The sequence below is a fragment of the Passer montanus genome, unplaced genomic scaffold (assembly GCF_014805655.1).
Source record: "Passer montanus isolate IOZ18808 unplaced genomic scaffold, ASM1480565v1 scaffold5, whole genome shotgun sequence".
Lineage (NCBI taxonomy): Eukaryota > Metazoa > Chordata > Aves > Passeriformes > Passeridae > Passer > Passer montanus.
In genome coordinates, this window is record NW_024369929.1 from 12,632,349 (window position 1) to 12,650,197 (window position 17,849).

At 44.2% G+C, this 17,849-nt stretch overlaps 1 long non-coding RNA gene across 2 annotated transcripts; it reads left to right on the forward strand.

Annotated features, from left to right (window-relative positions):
* Nucleotides 1-370: 370 nt before the first annotated feature.
* Nucleotides 371-17,527, forward strand: LOC120509211. 2 transcript variants are annotated; one of them, XR_005629190.1, is made up of 3 exons: nt 371-490; nt 16,366-16,449; nt 17,364-17,527. It is a non-coding gene; the product is annotated as an uncharacterized LOC120509211 (long non-coding RNA). The 2 variants fall into 2 exon arrangements; XR_005629191.1 differs by lacking the exon at nt 371-490 and adding an exon at nt 5,511-5,566.
* Nucleotides 17,528-17,849: the final 322 nt, after the last annotated feature.

The following is a 17,849-nucleotide window of genomic DNA, read 5'->3' on the forward strand; positions in this document are numbered from 1 at the left end:
AGTGATGCTGTGGCTTTTTAAGGAAGCAAATGTGTGTTCTTACTGCCATAGCACATGCCTGGGAATGATGTGAATGCAAAAAGGCTGAGATTGAGTTTGGGGAAATGACACCCCATTAATCACTAATTGATTAAAGCACTTTGCTGATTTGCAGGCAGGGACACATGGTCCTGCTGGAGAGTGGTTGGATCTGCCTACCTGTGGGCAGGAGAGATGTGCTGGTGGTCCCCACCCCCCTGGCACGAGCCTGGGAAGGGCCAAAGAGCACCAAGAAATCTGCAATTGAGCATTTGAGAGGCAGAGCTGGGCAGAGGGATGGGCCCAGAGGGGCTGTGGCAAAAGGTGGGTTTGGTTTGCCTGGCAGTCTGTAGGCTGTGCTCCCTGCAGGAATGCTTGCAGGGCTCCTGGCCTGGGACCAGCAGCTCTCCTGCTCCATCCCAAAAGCAGCTGCTCTCAGGAAGGAGCTGATAATGGCTGTTTTTCATTAAGGGTGAGTAATTTTGGACTTGAATATAATGTTCATCTTCTGTAACTATGATGGAGCCACTTTCTAGTCCTTGAGTTGAAGTCTGGTCTATGTTTTTTGGGTGCAAGAGGTTTTCCACGTTGGCGGCTTTGCACGGGCATGGAGCAAGAAGTGCTCCAGCTCATTTCAACTAAGTCCCCATTTATTGCCTTTCCTTGGCAATGCTGGGACTAGAGAGAAATAGCAACAGCTCTTCAGCTCCCTGGGTTTTTTGTGAGCTTCCATGATGCTTTGTGTAGGTATATACATATATATATATATACATATGTATATATATATACATAAACACCTGAGAGCTGTGGAAGTGGGATGGGGGTGGCTGCAGGGCTCTAGAACAGCTCCAGACTCTGCTGAGGAACCAGCCAATTCATCCTCTGGTCATTACTGAGACTGGAGGGTCTGCATTTCCTCTGGGGCAGAGGTGGCAGTGAAGGGAGAGCTGAAGTACTGATGGACTCCTCTTTTCACTTTCCCAGTGCTCACCAGTAAAGTGTTTGAGGGCCCTCCAGAGGAGAGGGAGGAAAAAAAAAAAAACCACGAACAAGAGAACCAAAACAATAAACAATCTGAGTTCTGCAGTTCATTGCTGAAAAACAAATCCATGCCTCTGTTCTGTGATGATAAGGAGAATTTGGTTTATAGGTGCACTCTGGTTTCCCAGAGAATCTAAAGTGGAGGCGAGGTAATAACTAAAAAAAGAAACACACACAAACCCTTATAAAGCTCTAGGCTTGTGGCCTGTTTTGCTGTTTCCCTGCCTCCTCAAGACCAACACACCTTCAGACATTCCTGGCTGAGGTAGTTACAAAAAACCCATGTCTAATTTGGATTCATAGAGCCCAGTCCTATCCTAAACAAACAATGCTGCTGGAATTGCTTGCCAGACAGTTGGCATATCTGGCAGATTAGCTTACCCTAACAATAACGTGCTTCAAGAAGGAGAAGAGGCTGGACTTGGGCTCCCTTGCCAGCTGGAATGGCAGTGTGGGGATGTGTGCCCATCTGAGCCCCTCCTCTGGAGAGGAAGGATTGGCAGAGGGCAGGTTTCTCAACCCCAGCACTGAACCCTGTGTGGAGGTGGTTTGCAAGCTGAGCTGGGAGAATAATTCCACTACAAATTGCTCCAAGTGTTAAAGCTCCAGGGAGCAGATTTAATAGCTGCCTTCAACTCCTGCCTTGGTTGGTCAGACTCTGCTTTATGGGCACAGCTGGTTGATGGGGAGAAAGCCGGGGGGGGAGGTAGTCCTGCACTTAAATTTGTGAAAAAATTAGTTTGCACTTGTCCAGGCTTTCCTTTGTGTGGATTCATCCCTGTAAATTTAGATGCATGGAGGAGAGGTGCAGGCTGTGAGGGAGGAACTTTAATCCAGCTTGCCTGGATCAGGAATGTGGGAACCAGCACCAGGCAGACCTTACACGCTTTATGAAGAGTGAAATGGGGTTTCAGCAGCTTGATCTGGAATTTGGGTGGCCACACCAGCTTAGCTTTCGGGGTTGGGGGGGGGAAGTCAGGGCTTCAAGCTTATATTTGTCTCAGATTTCAAATGGTGAAAGGGGGAGGGTGTATAAATGCCAACTCAGCAAAATAAATGGTTCACACAGAAAACCCAATGTCAGGAGTGAAACCTGACTCGCTGAGAGCCTCTTGTGTACTAAGTGCATGTGCTGTAGTGACAGGAGAGGATCCCTGCTGCCCTCATCCTCACACAATCAAAACACTACTTATTCAAGTGTTTGGAGATCAAAATGCCAAGAGCAAGGGAACAAAGGTATCTCTCTGAAGATGTGAGTAAGTGGAAGCTGAGGTTTCAAATATCAGCTTGGGAGTGTGCAAAGCAAACAGCAGTGGTCCTTGCTGGGAGCCCAGCCCAGCACATCTGCCTGATACCTGCAGGGCAGATCTGGCTGCCCTCCTTTTGGGAGGGAGAATCTGGGGGTATTGCCATTCCAAATGGATCTGTGGGGTGGTGCTGTGAAGAAAGTAACTTTTAAGGGCATTTGTTTCTGTCAACTTGTGTGGAAATCCTACCTGGTGGGCTTTGGAAATACTTTCTTGAGGTCCCCAGTATTTGTTTCCATTTTCTTCACACCCATTCCCAATGGCAGCATCCCCTTCTAGATCCCAAAGGAGGTGAGTAAGGGTGGCAATGCTCTTCTCAGTATTCTTATCTCTTGCCTCCAGCCCAGGGCTTTTGCATCAGTCATCTTTCACTGAGGACAAGGCAGTGTAGTCCTGTAATGCCCACTGAAATGCTTGTGATACTGGAACGGGTTCTGTCCCTCACTGCTATCAAGTTCAGTTCTTAGCAAGTCTAAAACTTCTTTTGGCTTCTGAGCAATGCAACTTCTTCAGGTTCAAATCTTGTAATTGCTTAGCTGTTGTTAACTGTTAAAAATGGTCAGAAACTGGAAAAATTAGGGCAAGAGGAAATATTAGGAACACACTTGCAAAAAACCCCCTCAAACCATCCAGCAAAACACCCCAAAATGTGAACAGCTGCACCAAACAGAAACAGAGAAGTTGTTCAGATGGCAAAACCTGTGCTTATCTAATGCCTCTTCAGACCATTTCTAGATGCCCAAGGCTGTGCAGGTTTCCACTTGCTTGTTCCTAATCTTGGCCTTGCTTTCTGCTTTTCCAGCCCCTGGTGCTGTGACAGGGTTGGGTGATGCTCCCAAGCCAGCTGTGTGGACCTGCCTGCACAGGCTGGCTGTGTGGGGACCTGGCAGGTCCCCCTGCATCCCCCCTGAGCCAGGGGCTGTGTGAAAGTCAAGGGTGACAGAGAGCAAAGTGAGCTGTTACGTAGTGAGTGCCACAGCTGTGCCAGTGTCTGCAGCAGCTGGAGAGCTCACGTGTCTTGTAGGGGTTTCTGTCCATCCAGAGGGGTGCAGAAGGCTTGAGGAATCACTGTTTTATTGCTTGTGGGGAGAAGTGAAGCATCTCCAAGCAAAGGGCTCCTTCCTGGTCCAGGAGGCAGCTGCCTGCTGACCCCAGGGAGCTCCATCCCAGGGCGGGGAGTCTGTGCCCTCTCACAGAGCTGCTGCTTGTGAAGGGAGCTCTGCAAAGCTCTGCAGGGAAAACTTGTCCATCACAGTCTGAATATTGCTGGAAATAATCCCAGGGAAATCTGGAACCAGCCAGAAAGAAATTATTAACTGAAATTCCAAATAATGTGACAGTTTTCCCAGAGCTTTCTGAGTGCTTTGTCCCGGCTGGTGTGGAGGTCTAGCCCCAGAAGGGAGGCAGCAAGCTGGGAGCAGGGTGTCTGCCTGGGGAGTCATCCTGCCAAAAAGAAGGGTGGAAGGGGGGATCCTCTCTCTGTGGAGCAAAGGAGGAGGCATCTCCCTCAGTCAAGTGTGTGTGTGGAGTCAGAGATCCCCTCCAGAGCTCAGGGCAGCTTCTGGCCCTTGTTCTTTCTGCATGTGGCTCCTCTGCCTGGGCAGACATCTGTGCGTGTACCTTTCCGAGCAAATTCAGCAGCACTCACCTGAGATGCCCTTCTGCAGACTAATTTTGCAGTTTTGACTGTTTTGCTGTTGAACATCCTCCTAAGGTAAATGGAGCAAATCAAAGTGAACATTCCTGACAAATTAATGGGCAAACACATTAGCGGCTCTGAAGTGAAATGCCTGCACATCACATGAATTCATTTCACAGTGTTTATATATTTATGGAAATTTCTTTGAATTATACCCCAGCTCTAGCACAGATGATTTCTTCCTGCATTATAAAGCAGGTTATGTGGTGATAACTTCTAGACCCCTAAGAGCTACTGGAGCATGTAATTATCTTGTTCCACTTATTAATGATGAAAGGTCCAGGCAAGTCCCAGAGTAGCTGTATGTACTATGCTCAGTAACCTAAAGAGGCTATATAAATTTAATTTAGTTTAAAATTTAGTTGCTGACTTTAAATAATCTTCAAATAGAGAATATAATTGTTTTAGGGCGTTTAAAGCTTTAAAAAATTATTAATGGATCTGTAGTACTGGAAATCTAAACTCAGTTTTGTGGTGCTAAGATACGGAACTGACAAAGTGGGCTACAAGCAAAAGAAGCTGATCAGGCTCTACTCTGAAATGCATATTACAAAAAAAAATCAAGATAATACAAATTAGGACTAGGCTTTTAATTGTGAAGTAATATTATCAGTAATGGAAGAAATGTTAAAAATGGGTTTCATCTTGACAGCTTTGGAAGGTGGCCAATTTATGAAGTTCTGGGCTGCAGACCTGCAAACCTCCATTCCAAAACCTTCCTAAAATGGCATCACTCATTTGATGATTCTTCCAGCTATAATCCTGCTTCTACAATCTGCCATAATAATGCTAATTAGTTCTGCATGTAAATAAACTATTGTTGACAGGACACTTTAAGCAATTCACACATGACTCATGGAGAGAGAGAGAGAGGGGTTTTAAAAATGATTTATCCATAAACAGAGATTCCATATGTCCTAATCTGGCATGGATTTCTCTCCTTCTCTTTATAGCAAGGAATGTGTGTATGCCTGTATAGCAGGGCTATAATGTGACAATTTGTCTCAAAGGGAAACCAGGATTTATGGTACTTAGCAGAGACCACAGAGGTAAAATGAACAGCAGGCTGTATTTAATCATCTGAATTTTCAAATATTTCTTTTGCTTGGGTAAATGTGTCTTTGTTCCTTTTTGGAAATGTGCTCAGCTGGAGGACTGGTTCCTGTAAAGGTGTCTGAAAATGCTGCAGGCACATTTAGTGGAGTGCACACAGGGAGTGTGGGAGGATCCATGGGTAGGGAACACTCCTGCTGGAAAGGGGATGGACCCCAAATTCTCTAGGCAAGATATTACCAAATCCTTGAAGAAAATGCATGTATTGGGTCTCCAATACACATTTCTGGAAATCAGGGTGTGTTGCACTGATCCCAGGAAATGCCATAGGAAATCCAGGAAGAGGAAAAAAAAGGAATTCTGAACAGTTAAATACTATTTATTTTTCCTTCAGGGCCTGATCCTGTGATACCATTCCAACCCTGAGAGGAGTTGTGCTGATATGAATGTAAGGCAAATGTAATTGAGAAACTTCACTTGGAATTAACCTTAGGCTGAAGTACCTTGCATCTGAATTTTTTTATTGCCCTTGTAGTCTGGTCTTTAGTATGTATTATTCTGGTGGTGCTGGGTTTTTTTCACCCCATTTCTTCCTTTTGACTCTTGCCTTAAATTATTTTTGGTTTTAGCACAGGGTCACTCATATTACTAGAAGTAATTTCTGTGATATACTGAGTATACTATTATTTTAAATCAAACCCAGGGTTCTCATAACCACAAGATTTCAAAATATGGAGTTTTGGGTAAAACAAATAGAAATCGTGGAATTTTGGTGCTTAGAAAATGGATTACCTGAACACAGATAAGGCATATTAACAACCCACAAACCAGTGGCAGGTGGTGTTTGTGCCTTCATAATTTGAACAAGACAATGCTGCACATGTGACCCATAAAATGGGATGAGATAAAGTGCCACTGGCAGTGAGTTGTGATGACAGAACAAGAGGGGAAAAAAAGCTGAATTTTGAGTGCACAGGGGCAAAGCTGGCACCTGTAGAGAAAGAGGCTGGCTGTTTATTTGTGGCAAAGATGGCAGCTTTGCTGCCAGTGGAATTGGAGCCTGCTTTCTCCCTTCAAAGGAAGAAATCTCTCCAGGGGTGACAGTGGTTTAATTGGGATGGCTTTGGGCTGATAGTCCTGATGAGGCTGCCAATGAAGTGCCAGGGTGGAGGAGATTTGTCTGCTGCAAATCCTTGTCTGCTGAGAATTGGAGCAGGCAGGGATGCATTGGCACAGCTGTTTGTGGGAAAGGCAAGGCCAGAAGTACTTTTTCCTCCTCTCTTGAATTTTCAATGACTTTTCCCCCTTCAGGCTGTGCAGGGAGAGGAAACAAAAGCACTGAGATGGCTCATCCAAAGGAGGGATCTTTGAAATCTGAATGTTTTAGAGCCCTTTCCTATTGTCCTGTCTCTGTCCTTGACTTCCCACCAAGGTGTTTGTGGTGTGAGCACGTGGTGGTGATAAAAATGAAATTAAAGCAGATTTTTGTGAGGCAGAGCAGAAAATTGGGTGTGGAATGGGAGCTGCCTTTGCCCAGCTCTGTTAAAACTTTCCTTTTTCCCCTCTGTAAACACCTGACAGCTTATAGAGGGATCATGGATTACATTTCCATGCTGTTGCCATTAATTAGTGCATGAAAGGTGAAATGAAGAGCTGAGTTGCTTGGCTGCTGTGTGGTGAGTAATGTGTATTTACTGAGTGGTGATCTGCTGCCTGCCAGCACATCTTGGCTACCTGTGCTGGCTGGTTTCAGCCACAGAAAAGAGCTTGGGGTTATGTTGTGTGGGATCCATTTAAAAACAAAGGAATGGGAGATTCTTTCCCGTCTCTCTAAACAAATTCTTTAATGGGCAATATCCCCAAAAGAGGCTGAACAAAGTTTTGGTCAAACAGGGTAATCCCAAACCAGAAGCCAAATCATTCTCAAGGAGCTGGGATTGCTGGGGAGAATGGATTTGGAGTGAAAGGTGAGCTCAGAGACATGGCTGGGGGCTTCCAGTATAGTTTTTCAGGGAAATTTGAACATTTCTACAAAGTCAGGTGCCCCCATGCAGTTGTAGCTGCTCCTCATGCAGAAGTGTCAAACATTCCCAACGTGCTGGAAGAGTTTCAATTGAGGGATGATTGCCTAGACCCCAGAAATTCCACAGAAAACATTTTGGTGAAACTGAGGCTTTTATTTTTTTTTTGAGGCAAATAGTGTAGCTGTTTGGAGGAATAAGTGCAGAAGGAGTGCAGGACAAGTCCACAGAAAATTCATCAGTTATTCCCAACCCCATGCCCAGTTTTTCTGTTATAAATATTGAGAGAAAGGCTGGTGGTGTGAAAATCTTGTGATATTCCTCCTAAGAATCTTTCATTCCAGAGTCCAAAATGTGAAATTTAAATTTGCCCTTGTGTGCAGCTCTTCTACATGTGCATAAACTCTGAACAGAAATGTCACGACTATGGCCAAGGATGACTGAATAAGTAGTTACAGAATTTTTTTCAGAAACACTCTGGCACAATCCTCCCTAAATTTCTGGGGTTTATGTCAAAATGTAGGTTATGGGGAAAATTTAAAATTTGATTTGCAGATGCAGCTGGCAGTTTAGCTCTCAGATTACCTGTGTGTGTTAGCAGATTTTTGTGGTTGCTGCTTATCTCCCCATCCTTTGGAGCAGATTGTTCAAGCCCAATATTTGCAGTGATGGCTGTGGGTTCCCCTGGCAGAATCAGAAGTGTGTGGGCATAAAGATGCTGATTGATTTATGTGAATTTTTGTTACTTATCAAAAGTCGCTATTGAAAGGGACTTCCTGATCAGGCCTTGTGTTACTGTTTATTGACCTGATATGAACCTTTTACTGATATGAACTTTTCTTTTTCCTATGGTGAAGCTTCACTCAAGTTGATAAGTCTTTTAACAAGCCTACAAACACACAGGAATTATCCTGTAGAGAGAGTGTGAATTGTCAGGCCCCAAAGCTGCTGTGGAAGGTGAAAAAAAGTCAGCTTGTCAAAAAGCTGGTGAGAGTGGACTCTGACATGGAAGTGTTTGGGGCAGGCTGTGACAGAGGTGGCTATGATTATGTTTGAGGTGGAGTAGCTGTTTCTTGAAATGTGTGAGATTTTGGGACACTGTTTTTATTTTAACTCCAGCTGTTTCTTGAAATCCTGTTGCCCCCAAGGGGGCAGTGAGGCTGTGTGGGATTTTGGGACACTGTTTTTATTTTAACTCAGAAAAGTGTGGCAGGTCAAGGCCTGCTCTGGTGTGTCCTGGTGTTCCCAGTGTTTTCCATTAGGATGCAGTGGAGAAGTCAGCCACCACTGCAGCTGGTGTTAGGACACCTTTGGGTACCTGCTCAGCAATGCATCTTGCTCTGGTGTTCATCCAGCTCCTGCAATCCTTTCCAGTGCCTGGAGGAGGAGGGAAACTGGACCTAGAATAGCCAGAAGGAATGAGCAGAGAGAAATTCAAGTGTATCAATGACAACTTGTATTCAATGAAAAGGTAAAAAAATACATCCAAAAAAAAGCAGATACTGCTATTGGCCTCTAAGTTTTTTTTTCAGAGCCAATCACTGCTCTCAGCAGATATTACCCAGAGAAGCTGTCCCTGCCCATGGCAGGGGGGTGGAATGAGATTTCAGGTCCATTCCAACCCAAACCATTCTGTGATTTTACAAACCTGAGCTTGAGATCACACCTGGAGCTTGGCTGCTCTTGCTTAGGGAGGGAGTGGGGCCAGTTAAGAAGATCCAGTTCACCATGGAACAGGCACCATGTGGGTGGCTATGCAGTAATTGCAGAAAAAAAGATGAGGGGGAAAAGGGATCCCAAACTGATCTGCAAAAAGGAATTGCATCAGAACAAGTATGGATAAGGGATATAATTCAGAAATTCTTTGGGCTTAGTTAACAGCTTCTGAGGAGCTTGTCTGAACACAAACTTGAAAGTGGATTAGAAGGTTAGCCTGGCAGGATCTAAACTTTCAGGTATTTCTTGAGATCCATGTTTTGTTCCAAGCTCTGCTACTGGCCTGGAAGGAAGAAGAAATTTGGAGAGGATATTTCATCTGTCTTTGATTTCCTATAAAATCAAAGCAGTGATACCAGCTACCATGAAAACATGTGGAGATAAGCTGAAGGAAAGTTATTAATTATAATAGTAAAATCATTTCCATGATTGTCTGTGGCAAGCTTCCCAAATTAAACTCTTGAGTTAACTTATTTTGGTAAATAAAAATCCCTTGTTTATGCCTCTTTCATGCTCATGTCCAGAATACAAGAGGGATCTCACCTTTCTGTTTCTTCCACTTAATTGGATTAGTCAGCTACCTCCAGAGGTATGTGCCTCAGGTCCAGTTCTTGCTGACAGCCAAACCAATGGGCCATTACATGAGGTAGATGGAATCCTGCATCAAAGGAAAGAGCAATTTGGGCTGGAGAGATGCCAGGACCTTTTTGTGCTTAACCAAATACCTGCATGCAGAGATATTTTTTCTCTCATTGCTGTCGTGCTTCCTTATTGCATGTTGGAAAGAATTAAAGCCTCTGCTCTGAGCAGGGTTGTGCTACCATGACCTCCAGTGCCCAAATAAAAATGGTGTGGGGTTGTTTGTGATGTGGGAGATCACTCCTCACCTCCCAAAGCTGGTTGCTCTGAGGAGTGACAGGGAGTGCTGCAAACAGCTACCTACACATGGGGCTCTTAGCAGTGCTTCCACACGATCATCTCTGCATCTCTTGCTGTCACAGATTCAACAAAAAGAAAATTAAGACTTGCCATTGTTATATGTGGCAGGGGGAGGTTGCAAGGAGAAGGGAGTGCAGAGTTCTTGCTGAGTTCTTCTAATGAAGCTGCTGCTGCAAAATAGCTTCCAAAACATCTGTGAAGGTCCCTGGAGAGCCTGTCAGAGATGTGGCATTGCAATAATTTGCGTTGCCCTGGTACAGACCTCAGCAGTGCTCTTGGCTATGGTAGCTCACAGAGGAAGTGCCATTCACTGTAGCAAGGACCACCTGCAACTTGAGAGCAGCTCCTAAACAGACACTGGGAAAGCTGGAACTGTGTTCAAAGTCTTTTGAAGAGCAAGGAAAAAATCAGATGAATATCCAGTCCTGCATGTGTGAGAAATTAATCCCCCAGACCTCTACGGAGCTGAGCGCAGCTGTTTTGCAAATTGCCCCCTTTGGTTTCTACACCGAGCCAGATAGCTCAGGATAATTGTGTTTACTGTGTTATTTCTATCCTGCTATCAGTATCCTCCTGGGAAAATGATTTTTGTGTTCCTTTTCTGCCGAGGAGTTTGGAAGCAGTGGCAGAAGAATGGTAACTGGGCTTTGCTTCTTCTCCAAGTGTCTGCGGGGCCAAGCCAATGTGCAGTAAACGTAATCTGGAAAGATCTGCTAATCAAACTGTTGGCCAGCCTGCTTGGCACAGCCCATCCCCTGCTCTGTGCCTTAGTTTTCATGTTGAAATGTGGGAAATGATGCTGATCTTGGAATTACTTTGTCTGGAAGAAGAAAGAAATGTTTGAGCGTTGCTTATGTGGGACCCTCCCTCCTTATTACCAATATATGGAATTGAGAGCTTTGCTGCAGAGGTGGGCTAACATGAAGAGAAATGACATCATGTGAGTTTGCAAAAGAGCTCAGGAGTGCCTTTAGAGACGAAGCCTTTCCTAGAGTATCTGCTAAAGCTGTGAGAGACCTGAATTAACTTATTGGGAGCAAGGTTGTTAGGGCTGCGGCACTCTTTACAGCCCACAATACATTCACAGCTACTTCCCCACCGAGTCAAGTGCTCAGTTTTGGGCTCTTTTGGTGTGAGGATTGTTAGGATTTTTGGTTGTTTGTTTCGTTTTGGTTGTTTGCTTTGTTTTGTTCATTAGTCCCTGGCTGTTTCCACTCCTCTCACTTTTGCTGTGCTGATATTCAGTTTTTTCACAAGCCTCGGGGCAGCTTGCCCATACAGATCAGGCAGGTACAAAGGCTCCTCTTGAAAGTCTTGTCCTGGGGGTCTGCATCTGTAAAACCTGGCTCTATCAAACCAGCATCTGGGTATGGCTGTTCCCAGCACAGGATAATATATGAAGTCAGGAATTCCACTGTTAGTCCTGGGCGTGGATTTGCCACTCTGACTTTTTTTTTCTCTCTCTAAGGAGAAGATATTCTTGCTTTATTTCCAGAGGTGAGCCTTTCCAAAGTTGTGAACACAAGAGCTTGCCAAATATTAGCTTTCAAGGTTTTAAGTTGCACAGTGTTTACTCGAGTTACCTCTTCTTGAAGTCTATATAAAGAGTCATGTTTGCTCAGGCACACTCCTAAAAGCCCCAAGACATGGCTCTGGAAGGAGGTATGCAGCAGCAAATGAAAATATTGCTGTTCTTAAAACTGGAAGCCCTCTGAGCAATCTATAGAAGGAAATAGTAACGTGAGGAAAAGGCCTTAGATTTGGAGGAAAATTTACATGATTTGGAGGTGAGGACTACAGAGCAGTACCTGGAATGGATAAAATCCAGAAATTCAGGGATATTGCAAGTACAGTTTGTCGTGGCCAAGGCTTAGCCCTGCAATCACAGCTGCTCTCTTCTGTTCCCCAGTGTTTCCCTTTGCTGTCACCAAGGCAGCATTTTCCCATACCCCAGCCTCTGAAGCAATTGCTGGGAACAGTTTTTAGAGATTTTGCTGGGCAAACTATGCTGGCCTCTTGCTGTGGGACAAAGTTAGAAACAAAATATTTGTTGTACTTAGCCATGTGATTCCCTCCCACCTTTTGTCAGTAACTGGTGTCATTTTTCTGAGAAGGTTGTGGAAATGTGAGCTGAGTTTCAGGTGCTCCATGACATGGTAAACAGGAGAGAAATTTTCATGAAGAAGTGCCTAGATACAGTGCAAATAAAGAAAAACAATTGAATTAAAATTCAACCACAATATTTACCAGTCTCCCCACCTGTCTGTATGTGCAGGTATGCTGAGACCAAACTCGCATCATGTTACCTGCACAGACAAGTGAGCAGAGTGCTGGCTTAGCTGAGGAGAATTTTTGCCTCTTTCTCTACGTATCAACAGGCAGCCCACTGAATTCCCACTTCCTTTTTTTTCCCTCTCTGTACACAGCTATTATCAGCCTTCCCACAGCAAGGGCAGGAAGTAAATAAATGGCGCTGCAGCAGAAAAAAACCCTGAGCAGGAGTTAGCGCAGAATCATTCCACTTATCGGTGTATTTCCACTTATCGGTGTGTGCAGGATGGCTGCAGGGCTGGAGGCAGCAGCTGCGATGCTGCAGGTTATGGATTTATGGGCTCCCGGTGCCATCTGCTGGCACAGAGCTCAGCCAGCAGAACTGGATGTGCACGGAGCCTCCAGCTCCTCTCCTGGGCAGATGCTGCAGCTCTTCGCAGGTGCTGTCACCCCCATCCACCCTTCCTGGGTGATTCCTTGGGCTCTGCAAAGCAAATCCTCCCTGCAGCCAAGCACCTGCAGAACCGCTCTGCTCGTGGTCCCTCCTGGAGTTTTGTTCAGCCGGAGCCCCCTGGGCTTCCCACAGCTCTCTTTGTGCTGCTGGAATTCTGTGTGCTCCATGGCAGCAGCCCCAGATCCAAGGGGAACTGCAGATGGGGATTTTTTTGTAACCTAGCAGGCTGAACTTCTATATCCATGTGGTTTTTGAGGGACAGGGTTTGTCTTCGGTGCAGAGCGACACCAGTGCTACTGCTGAGACAGGGTTGTAAAGACACTGCTGGAAAGCGTTCAGAGCAATGGAAGATTTACTTTTGTACAAATCTCTGAAATGGCCTAAAAAAAACCCCAACCAACCAAAAGAACCCAAAACCAAACCCATCCCTGTAGGGAAGTTTTCCTTTAGCTGTCTTGCAAAAGGGATGTGCCCAAGCAAAGATGAGCTGTGATAACAACATTATTTGGTGATATTCCTTGCCTTTTGCAATTAGCACTCCAGATAACCCGGTAGAGCTGTTTTTATGCTTTAAATTTGCACTTTAAACTTGCATTTTTCACTGCCTCCATCACAGCATCTGCTCTGGGATGGTGTGTGCTGCAAGGGCACTGATCTCTTTATCGTCCTTGCTGCTGGGAAGCACATTTTGGTGTGTGTCAGAGTCCTGATGGTGCCCATGTGCACTGCACAAACCTAAATACAGGACGTGTGTCAAAGCCAAGTCATCATTCACTTTTAAATCTTCTATTTTTAGAGCTAATATGTCATTCTGTGCAATCACCGTATTAAATATATATATATAAACTTGCTTCATGCACCTTGCTTTGACTTCAGTCCAGGTTTGCCCTGGGCCTCCCTTATTTCTGCCCATGGGGAACTTGCACCAGTTAACCACAAATAAAGGGGAGTTTCTGACACTTAAATTCTGGTATGTCAGGAGTGGGTAGTGACAAGACATAGCTGGGATCTGTATTAGCATGTTTGCAGATACAGATCAGAGGTTTGAAATCCAGATGACATGAGGATGAATGAAGAGGAGAAATTGCTAATCAAATTCTCCAGGGCTGCAATGCAATAAACCAGGGTAACTTGATGGAAAATGTAATCAAGCCTTCTAGTCTGTTTTTCAGCTACCTCTAGGCTTCAATTTTTCAGCCTTTGTGCCTCCCTCTCACATGGACTTTAAAAGGAAGGAGCATGTCTGTGAGGATCAATGAAGTAATTTAGTTTTACCAAGTGAGTCCAGTAATCCTGCTGGACAGATCTCCCAGAAATTTCTTTCTCTTAATTGGGGAAATATTGTAAAGAAATTCTCCATCTTCAGCCCATTACTAGTTTAGCTAATGCCAAAGCAGAATTATAACCTTGTAGTGAAAATGGATTTATTTCCCTCTTGTTGGTCAGTAAGTGGCTACATTTGGGGGTTCTTTTCTCTATCTTACACTTATATAAATCAGCTTTTCTGAGTTTCAACACCTGATTTTGTACTGGGGATACTGGTACTTGTGTTCACTGTCATGTTTATTAAAATGACTCAGTACTGAATATTTATCAGTAAAAAGCATTTGTAGGCATCTTGATGGGCTGCATGCATTTTTTGGAAATGACAGGATGCAAAAAGCATTGCTCTCACATTACTGGATGGAGATGTCTGCTTGTATAGACACTTTCACTAGATACATAATTGCAGATATTCTGACATTCCTGTAGGATGAAAAGAGCTGAGAAAACTCATAGCGAAGTTGCAGATGTTGTTTTCTACAAAATAGAAAGTTTTTCTCTGAAAAATGCAGTGTAAAAACTCAGCAGTAACTGATATACTGCCTCCATTTTGAATTTGAGCCAGTATTTAACCTAAAAGAATTAATGATCAAACACTTGGCATTCTATAGTATTTCAGACCCATCACTTTTCATGTTTTAACATTGGCCAGGTGGGAGAGGATGCACAGAATTGCTGCTTTAAGTCTAAGAAGATCTCTGCAAATTAAGATCTTATTTTCTCCTTCTTTTTTCCTAAAATTTGCTTGCAGGTTGCATGCAAACCATTGTTTTGACAGGAGCAGCCTGATTAGTTTTCAGGGAAAATGATAAACTGCCAGAAAGCTGGGAGCACTAATAGGACCAGATTGCTTTAAAACAGGACTTTTTCAGTTCCATCTTACGGATAATTTGAATATCTGCAAGGGGATGTGTTTATGTATCCTGGGACAGTCACATAGGGATGTTGTCACCTCTTGTAGGCCAGTCAATGAATAAAAAAATATATGGAGAAATACTTGAGTGATCAGACCTTGCAACGGGCATCATCTTAAAAAGCTCTGGCAGGGTTAAATGAGGGAGTGCCACAGCCATTTAAAGGATTTCAGTGTGTAATTTAAAGGGCATTTCAGGCTGTTCTAAATCATGGGAAGGATGGGGGTGCAACTTATAAAGGCCCTGTGTTTGGGGGATTTGAAACAGCATCTTATCCACACTGTTGTTGCACAACTTTTGGGGGAGCTTGACAAAGGTGGAGGATGCTCTGGCTGCTTATAAAACACACAGCTTTGATTTGCTGTTAAAACAGAAACAAAAGTTCAGGGGTCAGATGGAAGCAGCTGCCCTTGGAAGGTCTCACATTGGCTGCTCTCACTGCCTGCAATTTTCTGCATTTCAGTTCACCTCCTGCAGGCCCCCAGGACTGGGATTTGGGTGGGCTGGAGAAGCTGCCTTTGCTTTGTGCTGCTCCTCTGTAGTCAGCAGTTATCTGTGGGTGAGCTTTGCTTTCAGTTTCATGGGGACAAGCCTCTATGCCAGAGTTAAAATGGGATTTGAAAGAAGATTTTTTGCTGATTTTTTTTTCATCCATCAGTGTTAATATTCACTGGGAAGGAACATGAGAGTTTTTTGTGTTTTATGTTGCCTCTGCAATGTTTTTGTGCTCAACTGATTTGGTTTTTGGGCTTGCTCAAAATTTCCATGTGGTTTAATGATTATACTTGAGGGTGGCAGAGGGTTTGCTGGTATTTGAATGATAATACTGAACTATTTAGGGGATACAGAATAGAAACTGCTACAGGAAAACCACAAGGGCTCTTATTTAGGAACTGTACAGTAAAGACAAGACTTTCCCCCCCCGCTTTTTTGTGGTCATTTTGGGTCCCTTAGGATCCACTTTCACCTGATGGCTGCAGAAAATTGTTTCTCGGGGATGCCAAAAGCTTCCACCAATATCATATTTTGATTAATTCTCACCAGGATGCTCATGCTCAGGCCCTAATTTCTCAGATTTCTCATCAGAAAAAAAAAAGTATATTTCCTTGATAATATCTAATTTTGCCTGAAAATAAGCGACATGAACCACTTGTGTAAGAAAATACAAAGTCTGGAGTCTGTGTAGCTGTGGAGTTGTCTGAGTTGCAGCATCTGGCCTTGAGATCTTTGCTGCCCATGGCCACAGTGAGGCAGCAAAATCCAAACAGGATTTTGTCCTAAAGCAGCGTCAGGAACGAGTCCCTGAGAGCTGTGCCAGGTGTGATGCTCGACTGAGCTGAGTCCTGCTGCGGGGAAAGGCTGGTGGGGATTCACCCAGCAGGACTCGATGGCTTTTGTGCTTTGCTCCTGGAGGAGCTGGGCTGGGTGGGAGTGACACAAACTTTCCTAGACATATCCAGTAAGTTTCGGTTGAATTGCATGGTGTTTAGAGGAAATTAATAGACTTTTTTTAAGCCTCTCTTTGAGGATGAATTAAAGGCATAGCAGAAATCAGTCTGGCTTTGGAGCATATGTGCTTTACTTCAGTGCTGTCATATTGTCATTACAGCTTCAAACACAGCATGCAACCATTCCCTAACCAATCCTTGAAACCTGAATAAAAAGCAACAAGAAAAGGACCCTTCCATTACAGGTAAGTTACAAAAGCATGGAGGTAGAGGAAACTTCCTTTTTGTGGCTAAGGATTTCTCTAGAGACAACTAAGAAACTCTTTATAAAGAGCCTAATTCCCTTGGGATAAACTCCTCAAGTGTTTGAATGCTTCTTGCCTAAAATGACACTGAAAAAACCTCAGGAAGTGACTGGAAAGCAAAGTTTTATCACAGCTCTGGTTCCAAACCCACTTGCTGCCTCATGGCCTGAGCCATAGCTAATAAGCAAGGGCAGGGCTGAAAGGCAACTAATAATCTATTATAAGAGAAAAATAGTGCAGCTCAAAATGGATTTTTTTCCCTCCTGGTACATAAATCTTCGTGGTTTTCCTGCTTGTCTAGAAGGACAGGAATTTCTTTGCAACCAGAAAAAAAAATATATTGGCTGTGTCTGCAGCATGCCCAGCTCAGCAGAAGGGAAATGCTTGTTCATTATTTGCTGCCATAATTAGTATGGGGCAGTAGTTAAAGGAGAAGCTGTTTGCTAAGCAATCACCAAGTGAGCTGTGAGGGAGCAGCATGGGACAGCACTTGCCTGAAGGAATGTGGTCATACAGGAAAGCAGGGCAAAGCACCACCAGGTGTGTGAACTCTGCAGCAATTTTTTCTGCCTTCCTTGTAAATGGATTAGAGACAACTTGAATACTTCCCCCAATTAACACCGTTTCCTATAGATGGAGTAATTTACTAGTTTAAATAGGAAATAATGGAGTGCAATTTATTTAAATGACTCATCAAAGGGTGTAAGGCTGATTCATCCCTCTGGTTTATGCCTGTCCTGTAGGAAGGGGTATCTCAAGGTGCTGTACTCCCAGAGCAGAGGCTGTCACTTTGGGCTGTACCTCTTGCATGTCCCAGGGGCCTGTTTAATACTTTTGTTCTCTTTTCTTTGCAGGTTTGCCAGAAATGAGGTACACACACCTGTCAGAGTGATGCCAAGGAATTTTATGGAGATACCATCTTGAGGGGGATTGCAGGAGAACCAGGGCATCAGGCCCAGCCAGCACAGGGTGTGAAGGGCAGGTCCTGCCTGACCAGCCTGATCTCCTGAGACCTGCCCAGGGGCTGAGGGAAAGGGCTGAGGATGTTGTCTACCCAGACTGCAATAAAACCTTCAACACCATGGTGGGTTAGTGCTTGGACTCAGTGATCTTAAGAGGTCTTTTCCACCCTTAACAATTCCATGGTTCTACAGCCGAGATGGAGATAAATTATCTTGCAGCTTACGACAGCTGGATGCAATAAAGGGTGTATTGCAATTTTAAACTTTCCTTTTGATCAGTAACCATTAATTATAAAAGAAAAATAGTGCCACCCAAAATGGATCTTTATGTTCTGGTTCATAAATCTCTATGGTTTCTCTCCCTATCTAAAAAACCAG